At 43.2% G+C, this 25349-nt stretch overlaps 1 protein-coding gene and 1 long non-coding RNA gene across 2 annotated transcripts in view; one reads left to right on the top strand and one right to left on the bottom strand.

Annotated features, from left to right (window-relative positions):
* Positions 1 to 25349, bottom strand: part of GPAA1 (glycosylphosphatidylinositol anchor attachment 1) — a 1710146-nt gene that overhangs the window by 701136 nt on the left and 983661 nt on the right. The window lies entirely within an intron of this gene.
* Positions 19765 to 25349, top strand: part of LOC122798465 — a 676918-nt gene continuing 671333 nt past the window's right edge. Inside the window, exon 1 of the long non-coding RNA XR_006364272.1 lies at positions 19765 to 19785. This is a non-coding gene — a long non-coding RNA (uncharacterized LOC122798465). The remainder of the gene's footprint in view (positions 19786 to 25349) is intronic.

Raw genomic sequence — 25349 nt, 5'->3', positions numbered from 1 at the left:
TCCTTATCTTTGTGGAAGACTCTGTAGGGCGTTCTGCACATTCTGGTCTGCAAGTACTTCTAGAGGAAGTACTGGCAACTAGGAAGAGAGTCTTAAAAGACAAGAATTTCACTGGCATTGAGCCTGCTGATTCAACTATAGCAAGGGTCAGTTTTTCTATGAAAGATAAACTCTCATGAGGTGACAACGGTTTCCATGGGGACTTAGGTATACTGCTCCCTGCAGAATCTGACAGCAAGAACAGCTGTCATGGGAGGTTCTAGGGGTAGTCAAGCTGAGATTGTAAAAAGGGATACCTTGGACAGAGGCACAGGAAAGGCCTTTCTGAAACAAGGTTAAAAAATAAATGAAAGCTTGCTGGAGACCTGTTAACTTGGGCAGTACATCATGCCTTCTGCATCAAAGGAACATTTGGATTATTTGGCTAAGTAAATTTTTATGGTGAATGGCTTCCTGACCTCACTAATAATCTGAGACCTGCAGAGGAAATGAGTCCCGATGTGGAATTAGGGTTCAAAGATGAGAAAGAAAGTACAGTTGTGACACTTACCATAACTGTAGATGTTCAAGTGTATTCACTGTTGCAGTCATCACATTTGAGTTATCCGCTTGCAGTAGCCCTCAGTGGGACTGATTAACAAAGTCTTGGGTCCGGCATCAGTTGCCATCTCTTCTTCCATGACGTCAGGTAGTCACCCAGATGTCAGGTGCCCCCCAAATGGGGAGCAAAAATATATATATAAGAATATATAAACTATATATATGCAAGAACATAAACTTTACCTTCATCTAAAAGCAAATGCATCACAAAGGCTATATAATACAGTGAAGGAAAGAGAAGCTCCAGAATAAAAGGGGGATGGCGGGCAGGTAACCTGTACTGCAACAGTGAATAAACTCGAACATGTACATTTATGGTAAGTGTACACAACTGTACTATGTTCTTCGTGTTTCACTGTTGCAGTCATTATATTTGGGTAGAATCCCAAAGCTATGGATGGGAGGCTGGAGCTAAACAGCAGTAGGGGTGGCTATAAGGCCCTGCAGAACTGCAGTGGCAAAGCCTGCCCTGGACTTAGAGAAGAAAGGCAGATGATAATGCTTTGTAAAAGTATGAAGAGAACTCCAAGTAGCAGCTTCTAGAATGTCTTTGGTTGGTACCCCCTCTGAGAAAAGCTGCTGATGTAGCTGCAGCCCTGGTGGAATGAGACAATGCCCTTGAGGACCGGTTTACCATGATGTAAGTAGCAGAAATGAATGCAGTGGCTTATCCACTCTGAAATAGTCTGCTTTGAAATAGCCTTTCCCTCTGATCCTGCAGCAAATGCCACCAGTAGCTGTTCAGTTTTTCTTAGAGCTTTAGTCCTGCTCAAGTAGAATCTTAGTTGTCTGTGTACATCCAAGGAATGCAGAATCCGCTCCCCCTTGTTCTGCAGATTTGGATACAAAGTTGGTAGATGAATAGTTTGGTTAAGAGCCACACTGGACACCACCTTACGCATAAAGGAAGGATTGGTCCTGAGGGACACCTTGTCTGGGTAAAATATGAGGGCCTGTAGCTCTGAAACCCTTCTTGCTGAAGTAATTGCCAGCAGCAAAGCTGTTTTCCATGATAAAAACTTTATATCTGCAGTAGCAGCTGGTTCAAATGGAGGCAGGGTGAGCTTTTCCAACACAAAATTGAGGTGCCATGCAGGGTTTGGTGATCTTCTGGGAGGCCTTACATTTTTGGCCCCTCTAAGATACTGTTTTAGCAAAGGGTGCGAAAAGATCGGTGGCTCTGTGTTGTAATGAGCCGAGATGGCAGAGGCATGTATTTTTATTGATGAAAAAGATAGGCCTTTGTCAAGCATCTCAGTCAAGTATTGTAAAATCTGAGGAATATTTGGCTCTGCTGTGTCAGTTCCTTGTGCTTGGTTCCAAGCATAGAATTTATTCCATTTATCAGCAAAAGGTTTTCTAGTGCTAAGCCTTCTGGCTTCCAAAATGACATCCATCACAGATTTACTGAGAGGTGTTGTTTGAATAACTACATGATCAGCCATCAGGTTCAGTGTTTGGAGTTGATTGTGCAGGATCTGACTGTTTTGCTGAGACAGTAAGTGAGGTATTTGAGGCAAGTACCAATGGGAATTGAGACATATTCCTTAGGATTGGGTACCAGTGTTGGCGGGGCCAGTCCGGGGCAATTAGTATCATTTTTGTTTTTTCTTGTCTGACCTTTAGTAGGACATTGGGAAGAAGAGGCAGAGGAGGAAAGGCATAAACTGATAGGTTTTTCCAACTGAAGGATAGGGCATCCACTTTCCATGCTTGTCTGTGATAAGTCCTTGTGCAGAATTTGTCCAGTTGATAATTCCGAGGAGGGGCAAATAAGTCTATGTCCGGGCTCCCCCATTTCTTTGTTATCATGCTGAAGACTTGTGGATCCAGTTTCCACTCGTGAGGGTCCATAAGGTTTCTGCTTAAGTCGTCTGCCAGAGTATTTTGCTTTCCTGGCAGGAATTGAGCATGAAAATGTACTTGGTAAGTCAAGGCTGTGTGCCACAATGCCATGGCTAGTCTGCAAAGGGTGTATGAGTGTGTGCCCCCCTGCTTGTTTATGTACCACATAACCGTGGTGTTGTCCGTCTTTATCAGTAGTTGTCCTGGATGAAATAAGTCCTTGAAGGCTGTCAGGGCATTTTGAACAGCTAACATCTCTTTTTGGTTGATATGCAGATGCATTTGTTTTGGGGTCCATATGCTCTGAATGCATCTTCCCGCCAGGTGGGCCCCCCATGCATAGTCTGATGCATCTGTAGTTAAGGTTTGACTGGCAGGGGGTAGAGTGAAAGACCATCCCATGTTTTGGTGACATGCCTCTGCTCACCAAAGAAACTCCTGTTGTAGGCAGGGAATGAGAGGAATCATTGTTTCCAGACTGTGACAATGTTGACTCCATAAACTTTTTAGGTACCACTGTAGTTTCTTCATATGCAGACTTGCATATGGAATCAGTAGAATGCATGATGCCATGAACCCCAAAGCCTACAGAATTTGTCTTGCAGATAATAAGAAGTTATGTACTCACCATAAAGTTCCATCTGAGTAGGTATCTTCATTTGTCTGCAACCTTTGGGATACGGATCCGATCTCGGATCCGAGCCGGCAACTTCTACCACAGCACAGATCCGAGCTCCTAGCTCCTCCCTTTACCCATAATCCCCTGCCAACCCTGACTGACCTCAGATCAAGTTTGCCCGATATAACCATTGTTACTGTGCCCCGGAAGGGGCTTATCTAAGATAGATCCTAAACAGAATCCTATAGATCAGATGGAAGGAGGGGGGGGGGTGGTTGCAGACAAATGAAGATAACTACTCAGATGGAACGTTATGGTGATACATAACTTCTTAATCTGAAGTAGGAACTTCATTTGTCAGCAACCTTTGGGACAGAGTCCCCAGCTACCTGAATCCTGGGTGGCCTTTATGGAAGAATATTCCGGAGCACTGCAGAGCCAAAGGACGCCCTACCTCTGGAGACAACATCCAGTTTGTAATGGCTGATAAAGTTATGAGATGAGGCCCAAGTGGCTGCGGAACAAATATTATCTAAGGGAACCCTAGATTTAAAAGCCGCCGAAGTAGCGACGACCCTAGTAGAATGAGCTCGGACTCCCTGAGGTGCAGGCCTTCCCGAACTCTGATATGCCAAGAGGATATAACTAGCTATCCACCGTGACAGGGTAACTTTAGAAATTGACTTGCCTAAATTTGTTTTGGCAAAGGAGACAAACAACTGGTCAGATTGCCTATGACCAGCAGTTCGATGAATATAAAAGCGTAATTGTCTGTGCACATCCAAGGAATGCAGTTTGTACTTTCCTTTGTTCTGGTAATTGGGAAAGAACACGGGAAGATTAACAGACTGATTAATATTAGCTTCCGAAGATACCTTAGGCAGAAAGGACTGATTGATCCTGAAGTAAACTCTATCCTGATGGAAGGCTAAGTACGGCGGTTTAACACAGAGCCTGAAGCTCAGAGACCCTTTTAGCTGAAGTAATGGCCACCAAGAAGGCCGTCTTCCAAGAGAGGTATTTAAGATCAACCGTAGCCGCCAGCTCAAAAGGGGGGCTTGAAAAGGCCTGTAGAACCAAAGATAAATCCCATGGGGGTACTACCTCCCTGACCGGAGGTCTGAGAAGGAAGGTACCCTTGAGGAAAGCTTTACAAAGCTTGGAAGTAATTAGAGGGCCCGATTCATGCCCTACATGATAATGCGAAATCGCTGCTAGTTGTACCTTGACTGTAGAGCAGCTAGCCCCTTGATGAAAAAGGGTAGTTAGAAAATCCAAAACCGACGTAAGAGGCGCCGTGAAAGGATCTAAGTGATGGTGCTCCGCCAAAATGGAGAAACGTTTCCACTTACTCCGATAGACCCTTCTGGTGGAAGGTTTATGTGCTGCTACTAGGATGGCTTTGACTGGTGAGGAGATTCCGGGAGTCCTTATCAGGAGTGGAACTGGAGCAACCAAGCAGTCAGCTTGAGGTTCACCAGGTTGGGGGTCGGAAGACCCAGAGGGTGAGTATTGAGATCCGGGAGGGGATCCAGAATCCAGGGTGGATTAATCAAATAAGACCACAGGCACGGGAACCACGTTTGATGAGGCCAGAATGGGGCAATGAGGATCATTTTGCTCCCCAGCCGACTGGCTTTCTGTAAGAGTTTTAGCATCATGGGCAATGGAGGGTAAGCGTAAAGGAGACCGGGAGGCCAAGCATGTACTACAGAGTCTCTTGGGGACTCCCCCTGAAGGGGGATTAGAGCAAAGTAGGTGTTGCATTTGGTATTTGAAGGAGAGGCAAAAAGATCTCAACAGGGTTGCTCCCATTGGGCAAATATTTGTTTCGCTACTAGAGGATTGAGAGACCATTCGTATGGGGTCAGAATCAAATGACTGAGCCTGTCTGCTAGGATGTTGGACCATCCCGGAATGTGCGTTGCAATGAGAAAGCGGTTGGTGGATATCGCCCATTCCCACACTCTCATGGCCTCGCGACAAAGAGGATAAGACCTGGTTCCCCCCTGTTTGTTGATGTACCGACAACTGACATGTTGTCCGTTTGTACCGCAATCATCCCAATCGGAAGAAGGCTGTGAAGTGCCTGCAATGTCAAAAGCACCGCCCTCATCTCTAGGACATTGATATGCAAGGAGGTCTCTGTGTCGTTCCACGTGCCTTGGACCGTTCTGCCTGAATAGTGCCCCCCCCACCCCAGGCGAGAGGCGTCCGTGGTCACTGTGGCGATGGGGGAAGGCATCGAGAATGGTCGTCCTGTGTGAAGACTCGGGGTGATTGGAGCCACCACATGAGCGACCCTCTGCAAGCCCTGCTTAGGGGAATAGGATGGGACAGGGGGTTGCGAGACAGGGACCATTGTAGCTGGAGGGTCCACTGCAGGACCCTCATATTTAGAAAGGCTAGGGGCAGCAGAGGAATTGCTGCCGCCATGGACCCTAGAGCCCTCAGGATCAATTCCGCCAGTGGAGCAGGAAGTTGGAGAATGGCCTGAACATGCAACCTCAGGTTCTGAAGCCGATCGGGAGTCAGGAAGTCAAGCATTAGTCTGGAATCCAATCTCGCCCCTATGAAATCTATCACCTGTGTAGGAGCCAGAGAGGATTTGGCCATGTTGATGTCAACCCTAGGCGTGGAGCAAGATTGAGGAAATAATCCCTGCCTGAACAGAGCAGATGCCCTGTTGGGGCGATGAGGAGCCAGTCATCCTGGTACGGAAAGACCTGAATTCCCTGAAGCCTCAGGTGGGCCGCTATAACCGCCAAGACTTTGGTGAACACCCTGGGGGCTGAGGTGAGACCGAAGGGGAGAGCCCTGAACTGAAAGCGACTGGCTCCCAGCCAGAAGCAGAGGAACCTCCTGGAACGTCTGTCCACAAGAATGTGGTAGTACGCATCCTTGAAGTCTATCGAGCACATCCAGTCGTTCTCCCGTAACAGGGGGAGAATAGATTGTAGCGTGACCTTTCGGAACTTTTCTTTGGGTACTGCCAGGTTCAAGAGAGAGAGGTTGAGGATGGACCTCAAGTCCCCAGTCTTTTTTGGCACCAGAAAGAACCTGGAGTAAAACCCTGATCTGAACTGATCTGGGGGGATGGGTTGGATGGCTCTTTTTTGTAAAAGCTGCTGAATTTCTGTAGCAGCCGCCTCCCTCTGATTGGGTGGTACGTCGGGGAGGCTTCTGGTTTTGGGGGTTACAATAAAGGGAATTTGGTAGCCTCTGGATATGATGCAAAGCACCCAGCGATCTGTTGTTATGGATTCCCACATTGCTAGGTGCTTCGAAAGATGCCCCCCGACTGCCTCCAGAGTGGAGCAGCCGGGCAACCCCTCAGGGGTTCTGCATGGGCCTCTCAGAGAAGGCTTCTCTGGACCCAAAATTTCTGGGACCCCCTCTGCCTCTTGGGCGGCGTCCTCCCTGTCCTCCTCTGCCACGAGAGGACTGGTTGTCTGGAGCAGACTGGGACTGATGCGATTTCCAGAACCACATCTTCTTCTGACCCTTTTGGTTCTTAGAAAAGGATCTCTGGGGAACAGAGAAGCGGACTCCGATGGCAGACAACATCTACCTGTCTTTCTTGCTCTGGACTAAAGTGTCACGAATGGTTTTGCCAAACAGTGCAGAACCATCAAAGGGGGCATTCGTGAATGACGCCTTAAAGGGTTCCAAGAAGTCACAATGTCGGAGCCAGGCTTGGCGCCTCATTACCAGGCCAGCTCTGCCAGTTCTAGCGGCTCCTTCCGTGGCATGAGACAAGAGCCGCATAGTGGTGTTGGAAACTGAACGTAGAGTGGACATTCGGGAGGAGTACAGCTGCTTGTCCCCTTCCGACATGGACTCTGGGGGGGAGGCAGCGTATTCTTTTATTAGATCTCGCTGCATCCGGATGACGTGTGCCATACAGTTCAGTGCCCTCATGGAGAAGGTTGATGAACTAAAGACCCGCTTCCCAAGGTGATCTATCACTCTAGACTCCTTGCTCGGCGGGTGGACCGTGGAGCTCTCCTGAGCCAACTCCCTCTTAGTGGCCACCGCCACCAACATGGCATCCACGGGGGGACCTCTGCTCCAGTGGGTTCTTCCTGCAGGGGGACTCAGAATCCTATCCGGGTGCTTGGGGACTGGCTCTACAGTGTCCGGCTCCTTCCAAGCCCTGGTGGAAATAAGGTCCACCAGGGGGTCGGGGGGAGGGGACACCCAAGAGGTAGATGGCCCTGCTTCGAACGCCTCTAGGAATATGGACTCATCAGAGGAAGCCTTGTGGGCAGACCACCCTCCCCTAATCCTGAGCATTTCCATGATGTCTCCAAAGGAGACATCCTCGGGGGGTGACCTTGGGGAGCCTTCCCCTTTATCTAAGTCCGTATCTTCCGTAAGGGACTCGGGGGAGTCCGCGTGTCTCCTCTTACACTTAGCTTTGTGAGGGACCTCCTCGGGGGGGGGGGGGGCTGCCCGAGGAAGACTCACCAGCAATGTCACGTTCCAAAGAAACACCCAGAGGCGCTGAAGCAGGCTGCCCCGAAGGCCGGCTGATGGGAGCCTGAACCAGCTGAGAGGGAGTGCAGGGGGGAGCCGAAGCAAGGACCGGAGGCCCGGATGCACTCAACAGTGCCCTCTCCACCACTGCGAAAGCAGAGGGGGAGCCACTCTTGATAGGATCCGAGAGTCGACTCCCACTCGGATTCGAAGCGGGGAATGGATCCGGGGCTGAGACCCTCGGATCCGAAGGACTCGTGTGCTCCGACCGGGACGGAGCTGAAGTCACACCGAATCCCTCTGATCCGAAGCTCAGCCTACGGCTCTGAGAGGTCGGATCCGACAAGCTTGAGGGACCAGTCGGAGCCGAAGTAACCAGTACTATCGGCTCCGACCCACCCCCCGGATCCAACGCGGCTCGGCTCCGAATGCTCCGAACCCAGAAAGCGGGTCGGAGAAGGAGCGATTGGAGCAAAAAATGGGGTCGAGCTCCCCCCCCGGAGGGGGGGGGGGGAGGCAAGAGCACTCCCATCTGCAGCTGGGCCTGGATGAACCTCCTCATCATCCGATCCATGTCTGCGTCTGACATGCTAAAGGTGGACCTCGAAGAGGCCACTGAGGCAGACCTAGAGTGTCGCCTCGATGACCTCGACGGGGACCGGGTCCCCTCCTCCCCGGGTCCCAGTGAGAAATAAGGGGACCGGAGCCGAGGAGGAGGCGATCCAGAAGCTCTGGATGGAGAAGCCCGTTTGGCGGGCAGGGCCGAGGAGGAGTCATCGGCCCGCCGCTTATGGTGCTTCTCCTTCTGTTTGTCTTTCCCGGCCTCCTTCTCCTCCGGAGCCGAAGCGGGAGGTTGAGTCCTGACCGGAGGGAGGGAGACAGGGGTGGCTACCACCGAGGGCTGGGTAGCGGCCACAGAAGCACCAGAGGACGGAGCCGAATCCAGGGGCAAAAGGCCCGCCAGAATCAGCTTCGACCTCCGGTCCTTAAGTGCCCTGGGGTTGAACGCTGCGCAAATCTCGCATCCCGAGGAGAGGTGTTCAACCCCAAGGCACCTAACGCACCGGGTGTGGCCATCCGCCGGTGAAAGCTTATGGCCACACTCGGTGCACTTTGAAAAGATGGTTTTAGGTGCCTCCAACATAGTAATACAGAAAACACACTCACTAGGCCCCTACACACACCACAAACACACACTATGACCAGCGAGGGCAGGGAGGAAAAATAAACACAAAATAAGTTAAATAAGTTAAATATAGGATACCTAAACACTTGTTCATACTCACACAAGAAAAGGGAAGAAAAAATAGAAAGTCTTGCTCACAAAACTTATCCAAATAGCAGGAGCTCGAAATCCAGCTTGTAGCTTGAAGCACGGCAAACTAGATCTGAGGTCAGTCAGGGTTGGCAGGGGATTATGGGTAAAGGGAGGAGCTAGGAGCTCAGATCTATGCTGTGGTAGAAGTTGCCGGCTCGGATCCGAGATCGGATCCGTATCCCAAAGGTTGCTGACAAATGAAGTTCCTACTTCAGATCTGGGTTTTTGTTGCCATCTGTTTGAAGTAAATAGTCAGTTGCCTTTGTTTGTCTGGCATGAGGAAAGCCATCTGGGCAGTTGTATTCAAGCTTGCCACCCAGGAATGTTATCTTTTGAGAGGTTACCAGTTGTGATGTCTTTTTGTTTATTGTGTACCCTAGGCATGTTAGAAGCCTTTTCACAAATGCCAGATGCTGAAGAAGAATGTCCTTGTTCTCTGCTTGAATGAGACAGTCATCCAAGTAAGGATAGATTTGCATACTTCTTTGTCTGCAAAATGCAATTAATGGTGCCAGGCACTTTGTAAAGACCCTGAGTGCAGTAAAGAAGCCAAAGGGCAGTGCAGAGAATTGGTAATGCATAAAGCTAGCCATGAAATGGAGGTCTCTTCTGCACAATTCCCTTATTGGGATATGCAGGTATGCCTCTTTTAAGTCTAAAGTCACTAGCCAAGCGTTCTTGCCCAGCATGGGCAGAAGCTGCTTCAAAGGTAGCATTTTGAATTTAGGAATGTCCAGGAATGTGTTCAAAATTGATAAATCCAGTACTAGGCGCCAGGCCTTGTCTTTTCTGGGTACCAAGGACAGTCGAGTTAAACCCTTGTCCTTTTTCCTGTTCTGGTACTGGCTGAATAGCCCCATATCCATGAGGGACGCAACTTGTTTCTGTGCCTCTGCCCATTGATTTTTTGGCAGATCTGGCCAACTGTTTGGAATTGGCAGAGTGTGGAAGTGGAATCTGTATCCCTGGGATACTATGTTTAATACCCACTTGTCCTGGGTTATTAACTGCCAATTTTAAGCAAAAAGTGCTAATTTTCCCCCTAAGGGAGCTACCAAAAGATAAGTGCTTGGTGATGGCAAGTGATGGCAGAGGGAAGTCATTGAGATTGTTTACTGTAGGGTTACGTTGTTTCCTCCAGATTTGGAGGTGGAGGCACCCCATTGCTTTGACCTGTAAGAATCCAGTGACTGGTATCTAGAACCTTTAGGGTGCCTAGATTTGCCCTGTGGAGCTCTGTCAGACACAGGAAAGGACCAATTTTTTGTAAGCCAGTGACTGAATTTTGGTGGCTGCACTTGTAAGAAGTCTTTTACAGTTTGCATAGACTTAGCTTTGTCTTCCATTTTCTTTAAAACCTCTTCTGCCTTAATACCAAACAGAGTATCATGCTGTAAAGGTGCATCCAGCAATTTAGCTTTAACATGATCAGGCAAATTTTGCTCTTTTAGCCAGGCATGCCTTCTAATGACAGATCCAGTAACTGCGGCCCTGCAGGAGGCCTCTAAGGAATCAAAACCATATTGCAAATTTCCAACTTGTTCTGCTGCATGCAATAATTCCTGCAATTCTTTATTTTCTACACATTCAGAAATCAACATAATTTTCTGTTTCAGTAATCCCATAACATGCTGCTGATACTTAAGCACATGAAACTGGCAGTTTAAGGCCCTAATTGCCAAGGTTGCAGATGTATAAACCTTCTTTCCCCATCTATCCAGTGCCCTGGAATCTCTATCAGAGGGGGTAGGATTTCTTGCTGTTGAGGCCTTTACACCTTTTGGACCCTGTGAAATAGTTTCAGGATCAGCAGCAGGGTTTTTAAATAAAAATTTGTGTGAATCAGGAACCCTGTAATATCTGTCTGGCTTGCTAGGAGGCGGAGGTAAGGAGTCTGGAGTCAAGCTTGACTCCGAAAATACATCATCCACAATGTCTAAAACAGGAGGTATGGCTAAAGGCCTATGCTGAGGGAGAAGAAGGAAATCCCTAAGCCTCTTTTTTGATTCTGAGAAATATTGACTCTCCCAGTGAAAATGCTCCCTCAAAGTATGCAAGGTTTCTCCAAAGGAATAATCTTCAGGAGGAAATGCAGATGGGATAGATTCACTCTGCATCAGAATCCTCAAAGGGTGGAAAATTCCTGATCAGAAGAGGAATCAGAATAAATAGAAACCTGATCTGAAGATTCATAATCAGTGTCTTGCCTAGGCCTCTTATCAGGAGGGGGTTGGGAACACCTGATCAAGGTAATTAGGTCTTCAGCCATTTTGATCATCTGCTTTTTGGGCATACAGGCCTGAGCATGTGGCTCATGCGTTGGTTTTTAGCTTTAGAAGTTGCTTTTGTCTTTTATTTTGAAGCTGGCATTGGTTTTATATAGAAATGCTGAGGCCTGAAGACATCCTCAGAAGCCGGTGCCTGCTCAGCGGCTCTGGACCCATCCAAGGGAGAGACATCCGTGGGGATTTAGTGATTCTGTAGGTAAACAAACAGGTCTATCTCTGTGATCCACTAAAACAAAATTAGCTAAGGGGAGTTTCTGGGTGGAGATGACGCTCATGGAGAATAAGTGTGTGAATACTCAGTGTTCACATTTTATTTGTTGTGTAGAAGGCTTGTTTTGTTTGAGTTATGTGGGCTATAATGCCTATTCAGAATACATGTGGAATCAGTGCTTATTCCTACGTGATTCTGATTGGCAGTTATAAGTATATACCCAAGTTGATTTGATAAACCAGTTGCACTGAGTATTTAGGATTGGTGCTTTTATTCTTTTACGGTGAGCGCGATCTAATGATTACGAATGGTTCAGCTTGTAAGTGTATGATAGGTTAGATGTAGTAAGTATACATTTCATTGGTTGTTCTGAGTTTAGCAACATTGAAATTTATTGTTAATTACTCAAATGTATCCAATTGTATTTAGATTTTCATTGCAAGACGTTTTTTAGCTGCATGTATTTAAGAAAGTTGAATATGAATACCTTTTTTAATGGTCCGAAGAAGCGACATTGTCGCAAAAGTGCTTACCGTTTTTATATTTTTTTATTATTCTTGCAATAAATAAAAGTACTGTATTTTCGCGCAGTGGTGGTTTATGTTTTATACACTTTATAATCATGGTTTAAAACTGAAATGAGTATACACGAATCTGGATTTCAAGTGTATTTATCCTCTTCTGTAATACTACCATCACTGTTTTCTTCCAAGATGCAGGTACTTCCCCCTCAAAAGTATTCTAATACTGAGATTAATATTTCATGAACAGTACTTTGCACATTAGGAAGCAAAAGGACATCTGACAATTTATGTGACCCAATAGGAAGCTACAGTTAAAGCATCCCTCTGGGAGGTACAGGGCTTCAGTTACTGAAGAGTGTTTGTCAAACGTTAAGAAAAAAATATGAAATATTTTACATATTTACATGAATAAAGAAAAACAAAGTGCAATACTGCAATGTTAGGGGGCCTACGCAAGCAGTGTGCGTTAGAAAGATATATATATATATATATATATATATATATATATATATATATATATATATATATATATATATATATATATATATATGTATATACGGATCTACTTTGTTTCACTGAATTTGAATTCACCCTAACCAAATCACTGAAAGCTCATTTCACTGAAGTGAAGTACTGGCACTGTGTAGAGTACTGTAAGGCAAGTAAAAGGTATATGCCCTTTCCCCACTAGTGCGATCCTTTTGTTAGTATATATAGTTAGGGGGGCACAGCCCCCCACATTGGGGGGGTGTGGGGAGTATAGCCCCAACCTACTTTGGTTTTATATTATATTTCACTGAAAGCTTCAAAACAATACATTTTAAACCACAGACATGCATACTTACAACAGCAATTACTAACTTTCCAGAAGACAATATATACCCAAACTAAGTGGGAGGCTACACACTCCCCCTAACTATATATACCAACTTCAGGATCAAACTACAGTGGGGAACAGGGCATATACCTTTTACTTGAACTTAATTTTCACATGAACCACAAAGCAACATAGAAAATGATGACGTTTATATTGCATGGACTCACCCACTACTAACAGTTCTAAATATAGACCCGAAAAAACCTGATGTAGTAATCTAGGGAAACAAAAAGACAAAAGTAGCACTGATCACTGAAATTGCTAGCCAGTGATTATGGTGTCTTATGTACAGTGACACAAAGTCATAAAATACCAGGATTTGCGGACAGAAGTAAGAGCAATGTGGTATTTTGCCCAGACAGTTCCAATAATAGTAGGTGCAAAAAATATAAGAAGAATTTGCAGTCGTATTTAGACATGCTACCAGTACATGTAACTCCATATGAATTACATGAGGAGTTACTTCTGAACACACTGAGGGTGCTGCGAACAGCACTTTTGACTAACATCAGAGACTGAAACAATATCAATTTCATAAATTTTAATGATATCTTGACTTAAGAACGGGGTCCATTCCCATCATTGTATTAGAAACACAAAAGACATGGAGAAATTAAACTGGGAGTCTGGCAAAAGTAACCATTGAAATAGTGGGCGCTATGGACCCCAGGGCTCTGAGACTTTTTCCTGCTGGGGTCTCCTGCAAAGGAAGAAGGGACTGAAATAAAGTTACCACAAGAGGACCTTGGGTAGAGGAAGAAAAGCCATCATAGTAAGGGTCTGAATCCTGTATCCCACGAAAAGCTAGTTCTGGGAAGGAATTAGCATTAACTTATTTAGACTGAGACTGAAGCCCATACTTCAAAGAAACACTGTGAATTCCTGGTCCTCCAGAAGAACCTATGAAGAGGGAGCATAAATAATAAAGTCATCCAAATAAGTTAAAATCTGAACCTTATGATATCTGCAAAAAACTATGACTGGGGCTAGACATTTTGTAAAAAACTTTAGTACTTCAGAAAGACCAAATGGCAAAGAAGAGAATAGTGTACCAAGTTCTATGTTGGGGCACAGTACATTGCTATAGCTTTTGTTTATGCTTCATTTATTTTATATCTGCCTGTGAAGATATGGGTGAAGGCTGCCAGCCTAGCCAGATAGAATTCTGGAGATAATTCTGTCATCTGTAAATACATGTGGCACTGAAAAAAATGTAACAGTACAATTTGCTGTAAGGAAGCTAAGTCAAGCATTTTATGACTGTCTTTGATCTTTAAAGTTGGCTCCGGTCGGTCTAGATGAAGACATTCTTTCTATTGTTTTAACCAAGAGGTAAATTGCTAGACTTAAACATGCAAACATATTTTTATTTCTCTGCTTCCTGACCAGCTGCAAGATAACACAAGGAGATGTTAAGAATGCAAATGTAGTTTATGTTAGCCTGGGACCCCAGGGAAGTGTGAAGAATGATGTAATGGGAACCAGGAATGTGATTTTAAAAACAGAGAGAATCAGAGGGCATTAAGCATTTTGTCTTGACCATCCAACTCATCAGCACTCTCTGCCTGTGTTCTACATGTACGTTTATCTTAGACTTGTGTTTTCTCTTAAAAATAGCTAGAGACTAAAAAGATTAAACTAAGTGTTTTTCTATGATGTCAGAACTGTACTACTGAATTATTAAGTATTTCTCTATGATCTCTGAACTCTTGAATAGTACTGTGCAGTAAGAAGCACTGTCTTGTGTTTTTATTATTTATTATTAAATATTTTAAAACCTTTCAACTGTGGCTGTTTTGTGTAGAGATAATTAAGCTCTTAAGAGTACTTGCATGCCTTTGGTAAAATTGTACAAAGCCACTCCTATAGCTTTAGCCCTGGGCGATACTACCAATTGGATAATAATATTGCACAGTAATAATTGGACACCCTTTTAAGGGCCTTTGAGTAGCTGATAAATATTAAGTGGGTGGTGGCAGTGATTACTACCGTATAGTCTGGGTAAAAGGGGCACAGCTGGAGAACCTGTGCCAGCCTTCCCCAGAAGTATCTGTGTGGTTGTATAAACTCTTATCTCAAAGTGTGTGCGTGTCAGCTACTTGGGCAGGAACATGAAACACTGGTTGGACAGAGAGGGTGCTGGAGATTTTAGCTTGCCCAGCTGGCTGATATCTGGACCCTATAGCTGTGCCAGTGGGAAGTCTTACTGGGGACCTAGAGAGCAAGGGAGTGACTACCCCCGGACTGACTGTGATCTCTGTGTGCTCTTAAGGGAGACTGCACTTTACTATGTGTATTTGTTATCCTTTCCTCCTATATGAGACGCTCCTCACTGGTGTTAGTGGTGAGGTTTGAGGCTCTGATTGCTGGGCCAGGGCATGGGTGTCACACCGCCTATGCTATTAAAACATTTCAGTTTATCAATATAATTTTATATCATGTTTTGAAGAGGTAATATAAAATAGTAAAATAGTAATTCATATGCAGCAAGGGATATTCTCTCAGTAGTATTTTTCCAATGTATATCTAATTTCATTAGTATTTTTCCTTGTATTTCAATTTATCTTTGTCTATGTCCATGGCTAATGGCTGTAAAACATAAAACAAAGAGTACTGGTGAAAGTGGACAGCTTAGTCTTGTTACTCTTGTAAAGTTAAACACTTTAGACAGCTCACCAGCATACTTCACCCTAGTTTGAACTCCTCTACTGATAATAAATACTGACATGGTCCATGTTTGTGAAAACAAAAATGCCTTAAGGGATCTGTTCATAAATTCTCCCTCTATCGGATGTTTTTTTTTTCAACATCCAAACTTATTAATATGTTATTACTGTCCAGTGCATCCTTTTGAATCATAACGGTTCTGTTAATACTGTCAAATGTTTGCATCCTTTCAATAAACTCAATCTGATCCAGGTCTACTATTCTCAACAATACGTTTGTCCTTCTTTTTGCCAAAATAGTCATCAACACTTTGGTCATGATTCTGAATCAAAATGGATCTGTATGACCTGGATTAAAAAGGATCTTTCACCCACTTTAGTGTAGCTATCCATACTGCTTCTTTCCAATGCACGTGCACATCCCCACCCACAAAAACATGGTTAAAAATTACTAGTCAGATTTTTATTATCTCCTGATCTTTATCCTTCTTCCACTCCTCTATTAGAATTCTATCACAAGGAAGGGTTTTCAATGTATTATGGTTTCTCACTGCTTTTTTAATTTCATTTTCCTTTATTTTTTATGTTAATAACACTCTTTCTACTTTTGTTAACTGAGGCAGATGCAGCTGCCTCAATTATGTTACCATTTCATGTATGTTACACTCTCAAGGTCTACAATTTGCTTATAATATTCCTGGGTCCACTTCTGGCATATTATTTTCATAATTCCCGATTTAGTTATCATCCTTTCAACCTTTTGTTGTCTTAAAGACTGAGCCAAAAATCTGGTTGCTCTAGGGGTGCTGTCCAAAGTAATAGTTGTTTTAAAGCCATTGCTCCATGTCCATTCATATTTTCTAAGTGCTCTTACATATACTTCAAATAACTTGTTCTTTCCTGAGAGGAGAAACATAATGAACTATCCTTTCCATGGCTACCACTGCATCAGAGAACCAAACCATCCTGTCATGGGAATACATTAAAAACTGGTGGCCAGTCCAAATAAAGTGTTATGTTTTGTTTATTACACTCTCATGATATTGAAAAACTGGACCTGCTGTCCAGCCATCTGTACAGAATGATGCTGATGATAATCATCAAAATATATATTTTCTTAGCCAGCAAGCAAACTTCATCAGATTTTCAGAATTATGATAGCACCTATTCTTTAACAAGACTGAAAACAGACAACAGTATTAAGAGGATGGTCAGCTAATACAACCAGATATGGTACAAACACCAAGCAGGTACAGTCCAAATTTATACTACCCATGTCTGTACCAAATGAGCCTACTCAGTTTTTTTCTGTTTTGCACAAAGCCCAGACATTTCAACCCCTTTCTTTCTTCAGCACACACAAATCCCTTATTTATGTTTTCTCTTTCACCTCAACCAATTTAACAACAAAAAATTCACACTTATCCTGTAACTCACCAATAAGCCATTTAAATCCCTGCCTTTTGTCTGTAATGATAAGGTCAAAGCTCACAAAGCAATGTACTATCTTTGACCACCTGCCTATCTGACATCAGTACAATTGAGCTAAATGAGCATCAATCCCTCAAATTTCCATCAACACCTTTGCAACTGTCACTAAGGCAACAGTCTCCAAACCTCCTACAATAGCCAAGACTCATTTTGCAACCACACACAAACTCCAGAGAGAGAGAAAAACACTGCCCTTTTTAGACAATATCTGCCAATGTGCTACCAGAATGCCACAAGACTTCTAAAGGCTGTGAGCATTACATCTCATAATATACAACGAATGAAACCACTATCAACTGTCAAATTAATTAACTTTACGATGGACTAAGACATCCTTCCATGGAAAGCAACACAAGATCTCTTCTTGCTTTTACTGTTAATAACTTCTCAGCCACTGGGCTTCATCCTCCCTGCAACACTCATACATTTGGTTACTGATATTGCTAATTTCTCCTTGATATGGTAGGTTCCCTTTAATGAGTTACGTGGGGTGCTAACTGGCAGAGAAAGGATAGCTGACATCATAACGGTCAGGAGTGAACTCAACGGTCACTACAAATCCTGGATCAGAAACATTTAAATGTAAAATGTTTTCACAGTAACAAATAGTTTGATAGTGTGAACAAACAGAATTGCAGAGATAAGAGATCTTGTACTGCAGGGGTTCTGTATTCATAACCAGCTCTCTTAGCTTAGAAAGGCCACATTTTATTCCCGGATGCAAGTACAACCCAATGGTGGATTACAGAACATATGTATAAAACAACACTGATTTTGCAGGTAACTATAACAAACAAGTAAACTTTCATGCACCCTGTTCTCCTTATTTGTTCTAATGACAGATGATGGTTTGTTAAAAAGTCTGGAAATTACACTTTAATTACTTTTGTTTTGTGGGATCGTCCTTTTTTTCAGGTAAGGCCCAATGTGATATCACACTAACAGTAATCTGGTCAGGACATTACGGAATTTCCCCTACTGTCTTCTATTGATAGGTGCCAATAGGCAGCTCACAGGAAGAGTGAGAACATGGCAGAACAGGCAAAGAAGCAGCAACATGTACAGGTGCTTTTGCAAAGGATGCTAAAAGATGCAAGTACAGCTGGCACCAGGGTTGCCAGATTTCCGACTGACCGGGTAGGATCAAAAAAAAAAAAAAAAAAGGTCTTTAAACACAGAGCTACTGAGCTACTTCAGTTTAATACAGCACCATCAGGCAGTTCCGCATTAAACACAAGTAACTTTGTGTTTACCGGTTTTTGACTGGCCCATGTGCCGATATACGAGCCAATCACAAAACTCACAAAACAAAGCTGTGTTTAATGCAGAACTGCCTGATGTTCCGCATTAAACACAAGCAGCTCCGTGTTTAGCAATTTTTGATTTGCCCATATGCCGGTATACGAGCCAATCAAAAAACTCGCAAAACAGAGCTGGGTTTAATGCGGAACTGCCTGAAGTTCTGCATTAAACACAAGCAGCTCCGTGTTTAGCGATTTTTGATTGGCCCGTACACAGCCCAATCAAAAAAAAAAAGGCGGAGGGCTGTTTTGCCGGGATTTAAACCGGCAGTGCGGGACTCGGGATTGGGTTGCTGATCCTGGGACAATCCCGCTCAAATAGGGACGTTTGGCAACCCTGGCTGGCACTGAAGTGGAAAATTGACTTGGTAATGCAAGCAAATGAATACTTCTACTGCAAATACTAAAATTAGATAAACTTATTAATTTGCAAACCACAGTGACAGATACATTGTAGTTAGATGTGCTTGAGAAAGTTGAATGAAGTAATAGTAACAGAGGACAGGATAATGAGAATGCTGTGCATCTTGGCATATTTATGAAAATGAACAACAGAGATTCTGGAAAGAGAACAATGTACAAGGAGACAAAAGTTGCAAACTTTTGCTGCAGTTGTTTGAAAAGAAAAGAGTATACATTAATTAAGAGAAAAATAACAGTCCACATGGAAGCTTCTACTCTCCCCTGCCTGTGTGCTCTCTGGCTTTAGAAGTTTCTCCCGACAGGTTAAGCACTCTGTGGTCATCCCCAGCCCAACAGACTTGCCTAGCAAAATACCTTGTGAAAGAGTATAAACCTGCTTCAGTTACCTGCCTGAAGCAGCTCCAAAAATAAACTAAAAAGCATAGCTTTCTAAACTGTAGGTGTTCCTTCTATTGCAATTTATCCACACTCCGAATCTGTTTTTAAAACTATCTGCTTTTAAAAAAGTAAACTGCTCCTTATTTAAAGTATTACTACAGGGCAGATGAGCATACACACAGATTTGTTTTTTTTCTGGCTGTAGTAACTTACTTTGGCCACCAGGTAGCAACACAATGCCAGCAGTCTACCACATTCCTTGCTGTTTTAACTAATAGTACCAATAGCTTTTAGTTTAATGTTGTTTTAACTCCCAATAGTTCCAGCATATGTTGGTTTAATGTTGCAAACCATACTCTATAGTGCTGTATAACCCCTAGTACACCTTCTGTTCCCTTTGTCTCCTGTTTTTAAACTTATACCTGCAACATTTCCATCTCTGGCTTGTTCTCATTCCCTCTTCAGCTCTGATTTTCACAGTTGATTCCTTTCTAATTGCTTCAGTGCTGTTTCACACTGCTGACCTGACGCTGTCAGTACTGGTTCCAACCAGCTAGGCCACTGTGATATCTATCTCTATCCAGTTTCTAATCCAACCCCTCCCCCAGTTTCTTTCACTTTCTTTTCTTTCCAATCCCTCCCCAGACTATTTAGCTTTGCCTTCCTTCCTGTGGTGCCATCTTTAAAATCCTTCCAGCTTTCTGTGCAGTCCACATGGAAGCTTCTACTCTCCCCTGCCTCCTGTGTGCTTTCTGGCTTTAGAAGGTACTGTGTACAACATACTGTTTTATTTACTGCCATTTACATTGCTACTAAGCACTGTCTGTCAATGCAGAGTTAACTGTGCTTGCTAAAAGTTGCTTTATCTGTACAAGCTACTGCATTTTACTTCTAGTATTACATTACAATTTAAGCAGAATTGTCTTCTGCTCTGCTTATAGGGCTAAGTTACTTGTGTTTGTTAAAAGTTGCTTTATCTGTACAATCTATTGCATTTACTCCTAGTGCCTCGTTACAGTTTTTTAAGAATGTTTGTTTTCAGTTCTGCTTACAGGGCTTAACTGTGTTTGCTAATATTTGCTACTTCTGTATAATCTACTGCCTTTACTTTTAGTGCTCTGCTTTCATTTCTTAGTCAACTGGGAATACTGTTATTGCTACACTGGTTATTTCTTGTCTGTATTGCACCTCACTTAAATCTCTGTTTTTCTAGGGTTTTGCTAGGTCTGGTCTCTCATCCGTCTCTTCTTATTTTTCTGGTCTAACCTTTTGTATGTATTCCCCCTTATGTCTTGCAGCTTCTCCCGAGGGGTTAAACACTCTGTGGTCATCCCCTGCCCAACAGACTCACCCAGCAAAATACCTTGTGAAAGAGTATAAATCTGCTTCAGTTACCTGCCTGAAGCAGCTCCAAAAACAAACTAAAAAGCACAGCTTTCTAAACTGTAGCTGTTCCTTCTATTGCAATTTATCCACACTCCAAATCTGTTTTTAAAACTATCTGCTTTTAAGAAAGTAAACTGCTCCTTATTTAAAGTACTTCTACAGGGCAGATGAGCATACACACAGGTTAGTTTTTTTCTGGCTGTAGTAACTAACTTTGGCCACCAGGCAGCAACACAATGCCAGCAGTCAACCACATTCCTTGCGGTTTTAACTAATAGTACCAATAGCTTTTAGTATAATGTTGTTTTAACTCTCAATAGTTCCAGTATATGTAGGTTCAATGTTGCTAGCCACACTCTAGAGTGCTGTTTAACTCCTAGTACATCTTCTGTTCCCTTTGTCTCCTGTTTTTAAACTTATATCTGCAACATTTCCATCTCTGGCTTGCTCTCATTCCCTCTTCAGCTCTTATTTTCACAGATGCTTCCTTTTTAATTGTTTCAGTACTGTTTCACACTGCTGACCTGACCCTGTCAGTACTGATTCCAACCAGCTAAGCCACTGTGATATCCATCTCCATTCCTATTCCAACTCCACCCCCAGTTTCTTTCACTTTCTTTTCTTTCCAACCCTTCCCCCCTCAGACTCTAACTTTGCCTTCCTTCCTGTGGTGCAATCTTTTACCTCTCTGAATCACTCTAATCCTTTCCTATACCACTGCTAGAATATCCCTTACCCCTTCCATACTTTTGTCTGAACTTACCTTACACTCCACTGATTGTTTTTCAGTTGACCAAGATTTTCCCTTTCCTTGGCTCTACCCACTCCATTTGCCCTATGGCTCTCTCCGCTCCCCTACCCTACCCCCAAATTCCACACACCCGTAATACCCCTAAGCTTATACTTAGCTAGGCACTCCCACCACTTCCACCATCCAATCCAAACTACCCATCATATCCCCAAAAATCTCCTCCCACAATTCACCCATTATAGTAAGCTTACCTTTCAGAAATTACTGCCAAACACAACTTATCCTGATAAACTACTAAACAATTAACCTAAGCCATAATCTCTTACTCAAGCTAACTCCACAACTTAACTCACCCCCTACTTCTATTCTAATAACCAACATCATGACCCTCAAATCTTTATTCCTACTTACTCAAATAATACTTCAAATTACCTTAACTTACCTAAATTATATCACCCAACCTACTAATGCAAACCACTCCCCCCATGTCACACCACTACCCCATCCTCTACAAGGTACATATCTACTGTTACTCATATATCCTCCCAGTCTCTACGCCCTCAACACTAGCATGCTCTTCCCCTATAGACTCCTAACTTTAAAAAAACTGTTCTTAACTACACTAGTCTAATGTCCACAAAACTTTCTACTTGTATACTACAACCCAAACAATTCAAATACCTCATCCATCATATTATCTCTATCCTTCTCTCCGGGGACAGCCATACAAACCCAGGCCCCTCTACCACACTGAAGCCAACCCCCCCCAAGCAACAGGCAAACCTCTCCACTTCTCAGCTCTAAATGCACAGAGCCTGTGTAACAAAATTCCAAACCTTCATGCCTGGCTTCTACATAACCACCCCGATATTCTCTCCATCTCAAAAACCTAACTTAAGCCCCACATACAAGATTCTGAAATAACTCCTCCCAACTACCGCAGGCTAAGGAATGACAGAACACAGAAAAAGGGAGGTGGTGTAGCACTCCTTTACTCAGCATCCCTCTTAGTCACCCCTATACCAAACCCTTTCCCAAATATGGCAAAGCAGAAATAATACCAGCCCTACTCCATCTAAACAAGCATAAATGCATATTTGTTCTCTCCCTCTATATTCCCAATGGAGACAATACCTCACCCCTTGAAGATATTCTCTCCTGGGTATCGACCACCATTACTCATGAAACCATAATCCTGGGGGAAATGAACATAAACTGGGCCACAATCCAATCTCCCAATAACTCACTCAATCTTAACTTATATAACTTTATACAACTAATCAATTCCACTATCAGGCCTTCCAAGAACTCCATCACTGGAACTACAATAGACTGGATTCTAATATCTCATCCTCACTATATCTTGATAGTGGGATTCTCCTAGACCCACTAGCTGACCATTTCCCCACTTTTGCCCACCGTCTCCCCTCTTCTATACAACTAACTCACACCTATATTTCCACTCGTTGTCTAAAGACCTTCAATGCTGAAACCTTCTCAAATGCACTAAAACGCACAAACTGGAACCCATTAAAAACTCTTTCCCTAGATAATGCTCTATCCTACTTTAACTCTACTTTCACAAACCTGCTCAACTCCTTTGCCCCTATAAAAACAAAACATATAAAAAGTAACCCTGTACCCTGGTTAACTAAAAATACTTTGGCTACTATGCGACTCTGTGACAAAGCCTGGACACATTAGCATAAAAATAAAACCACTATTGCACTAGACAAATATAAAACATTACGAAATAAAGTAAAAAAAAAAGTATTACATTAGTCAGAAAAGCCTACGTCTCCACTCTCCAAACCAGCCACACCACCAATCCCAAACTATTTTGGAAAGGAATCTCATCTCTCCTCAACCCAGAAAAAAAAACAAAACCCTTGCCCCAACCCAGACGCCTCTGACATGGACTTGGCCACCCAATTTAACTCTTTCTTCATTGAGTCCATAAGCAAGCTAACATCATCCTTCACCAAAACCTCTACAACCCCTCCTCAGGGTGCTCCCATCCCTTCCTCCCCTAGCATCCCTTGCCCTCAACCTCCACCTTTCTCTATCAATTCCATCTCTATATCCACCCTAAAAAACTTCTAAAATTAAAACCTGGTTCCAATGCGCCTGATGAAATTCCCTCCTACTTCCTAAAAGTAGCCGCAGAAGCCATTGCTCTCCCTATCAGCATACTAATTAATCGGCCTATCTCAGAAAGCCAAGTCCCTCAGCTCTGGAAGAAGGTCTTTATTATTCCTCTCCATAAAGGTGGCAATAATAATGACATCCCAAACTTTTGCCCTATCGCCATCCTATCCCCTATTTCTAAGCTACTTGAAAAGTGTGTACACCAACAACTCTTACCCTACCTCATCAATACCCTCACACAACATGTCTTTAGACCAGGTCATAGTACTTCCACTGCCTTCCTCTCCTTCCTAGAAACAATCAACAAAGCCAGCAACTCTGGTCACTTTGTATCCATTCTTTTCCTTGACCTCTCTAAGGCATTTGACACTATTTCCCACAACATCCTTCTTACCAAACTCTCTAAACTTATCCTATCCCCTTCCTCTACCCAGTGGTTCTCAAGCTATCTCACAAACAGGCAACAAACAGTTAAATGGAAAAAAGCTACCTCGCCCTTCCTTAATACATCCACAGGCGTCCCCCAAGGTTCCATTCTAGGCCCCCTACTATTCAACATAATCATAAATGATTTCTTCCAAGCCATTCCTAACTCCAGTCTCATCCAATATGCCGATGATTCTACTATAATCTGTTCCTGCCTTTCCATCACAACTCTAAACAATCTAACACAAGCCACCTTCTCCTCCACTGAACAGTGGATGCTCGACAACCATCTAGCCCTTAATGCAACCAAAACAAAACTTGTTATTCAATGCATCCAAAACCTCTTCTCTGGACAAACAATCCTTCATAATTAACAGCAATAACAATACCTCCTAGTCTCGGACACAAAATTACTAGGAATTGTCACTGACAATCAACTAAAATTTGATAAGCACCTACAAGTAAATATCAAAACCCCCACAAAAAATTAAGTATGCTTTACCACCACAGTCACTTTATGTCTCCCACCACCAGGATTACATTAGCTAATGCATACCTCATCCCATCCCTTTCACATGGTGCATCTATCCTAACCAGCCTACAATCTTCCCTCAAAACAAAACTCTCATCTTGTTATAACAAAATATCCAAATTTGTGGCAGGTCATAGAGCCTCTTCTCACCACTGTAATTCCCTTCACCAACTGGGAGGGTGGCCTAATGGTTAAGGTGTTTGCCTTACAAACACAAGGTGCAGGGTTTGAGTCTCACAAGGGATAATTGGCTAGGCTTAAAATGGCTCACAAGGGCAGTTAGCTTATAACTAATCTAATCTAATCTAACTAAGTTGGCAAGAATTACCAAACTTCCTCACATATACCCAGCTCATCCAAGCTCACAAACTTATTCAAAACCAGTATCTCTGGCCCTCCCTAGCAAATACCTTTGAAATGCATAAACCAGATAGACTCCTAAGATCCAATTCCCAAAACTTAATTAAATTGCATAAACCAACACATCCTGCTGGGAATCAACTGATGCCCCTTTCTCTTGCACGCCTCTGGAACTCTCTCCCTTCTCCCATCCGCACCACCAGCAGTCTCTCCTTATTTAAAACCTCACTGCACTCGCACCTTACTTCACAATGGAAATGCTCTTGCTCTCATCCAACCTAATACTACCACACTTTCTTCCTAACTTTCCAAACTTTGTTGCCTGTCACTACCTCCTAAAGTTTTACATCTTTACCTCATTATAATTCCTAAAAATAAATAACTTGATGTAATTTTCCTAATGAAAATCTTTTATTTCTGTATTATGTAACATCTATTGGAATTGTGCAATATGGGTTTGTACTATACAAAATATGCAATTAACATTCAATTGAAATATATGTTATGGATTTGTACTCTTTCTGTACTATGTATTTGTATTTCTCTGGAGCTTTTCTCCCCAGGACTCCACTGAAAATGGGTTCCTTGTAGCCCAATGGACTACCCTGGAAAACAAACTGCAAATAAAATAAAATAAATAAATAATAAATATTTGTTTGTACACATTGTCAAGCTGCTGAAGCTCTGTTTACTTAGGTTAGAGCAATTTTGCATACATGAAAAGAA

This window comes from Protopterus annectens, chromosome 3.part1 (assembly GCF_019279795.1).
Source record: "Protopterus annectens isolate FY-2018-M chromosome 3.part1, PAN1.0, whole genome shotgun sequence".
Classification (NCBI taxonomy): Eukaryota; Metazoa; Chordata; order Ceratodontiformes; family Protopteridae; genus Protopterus; species Protopterus annectens.
Note: the sequence above shows the minus strand (reverse complement) of the source record. Positions and strands in the feature narration are given on the sequence as shown.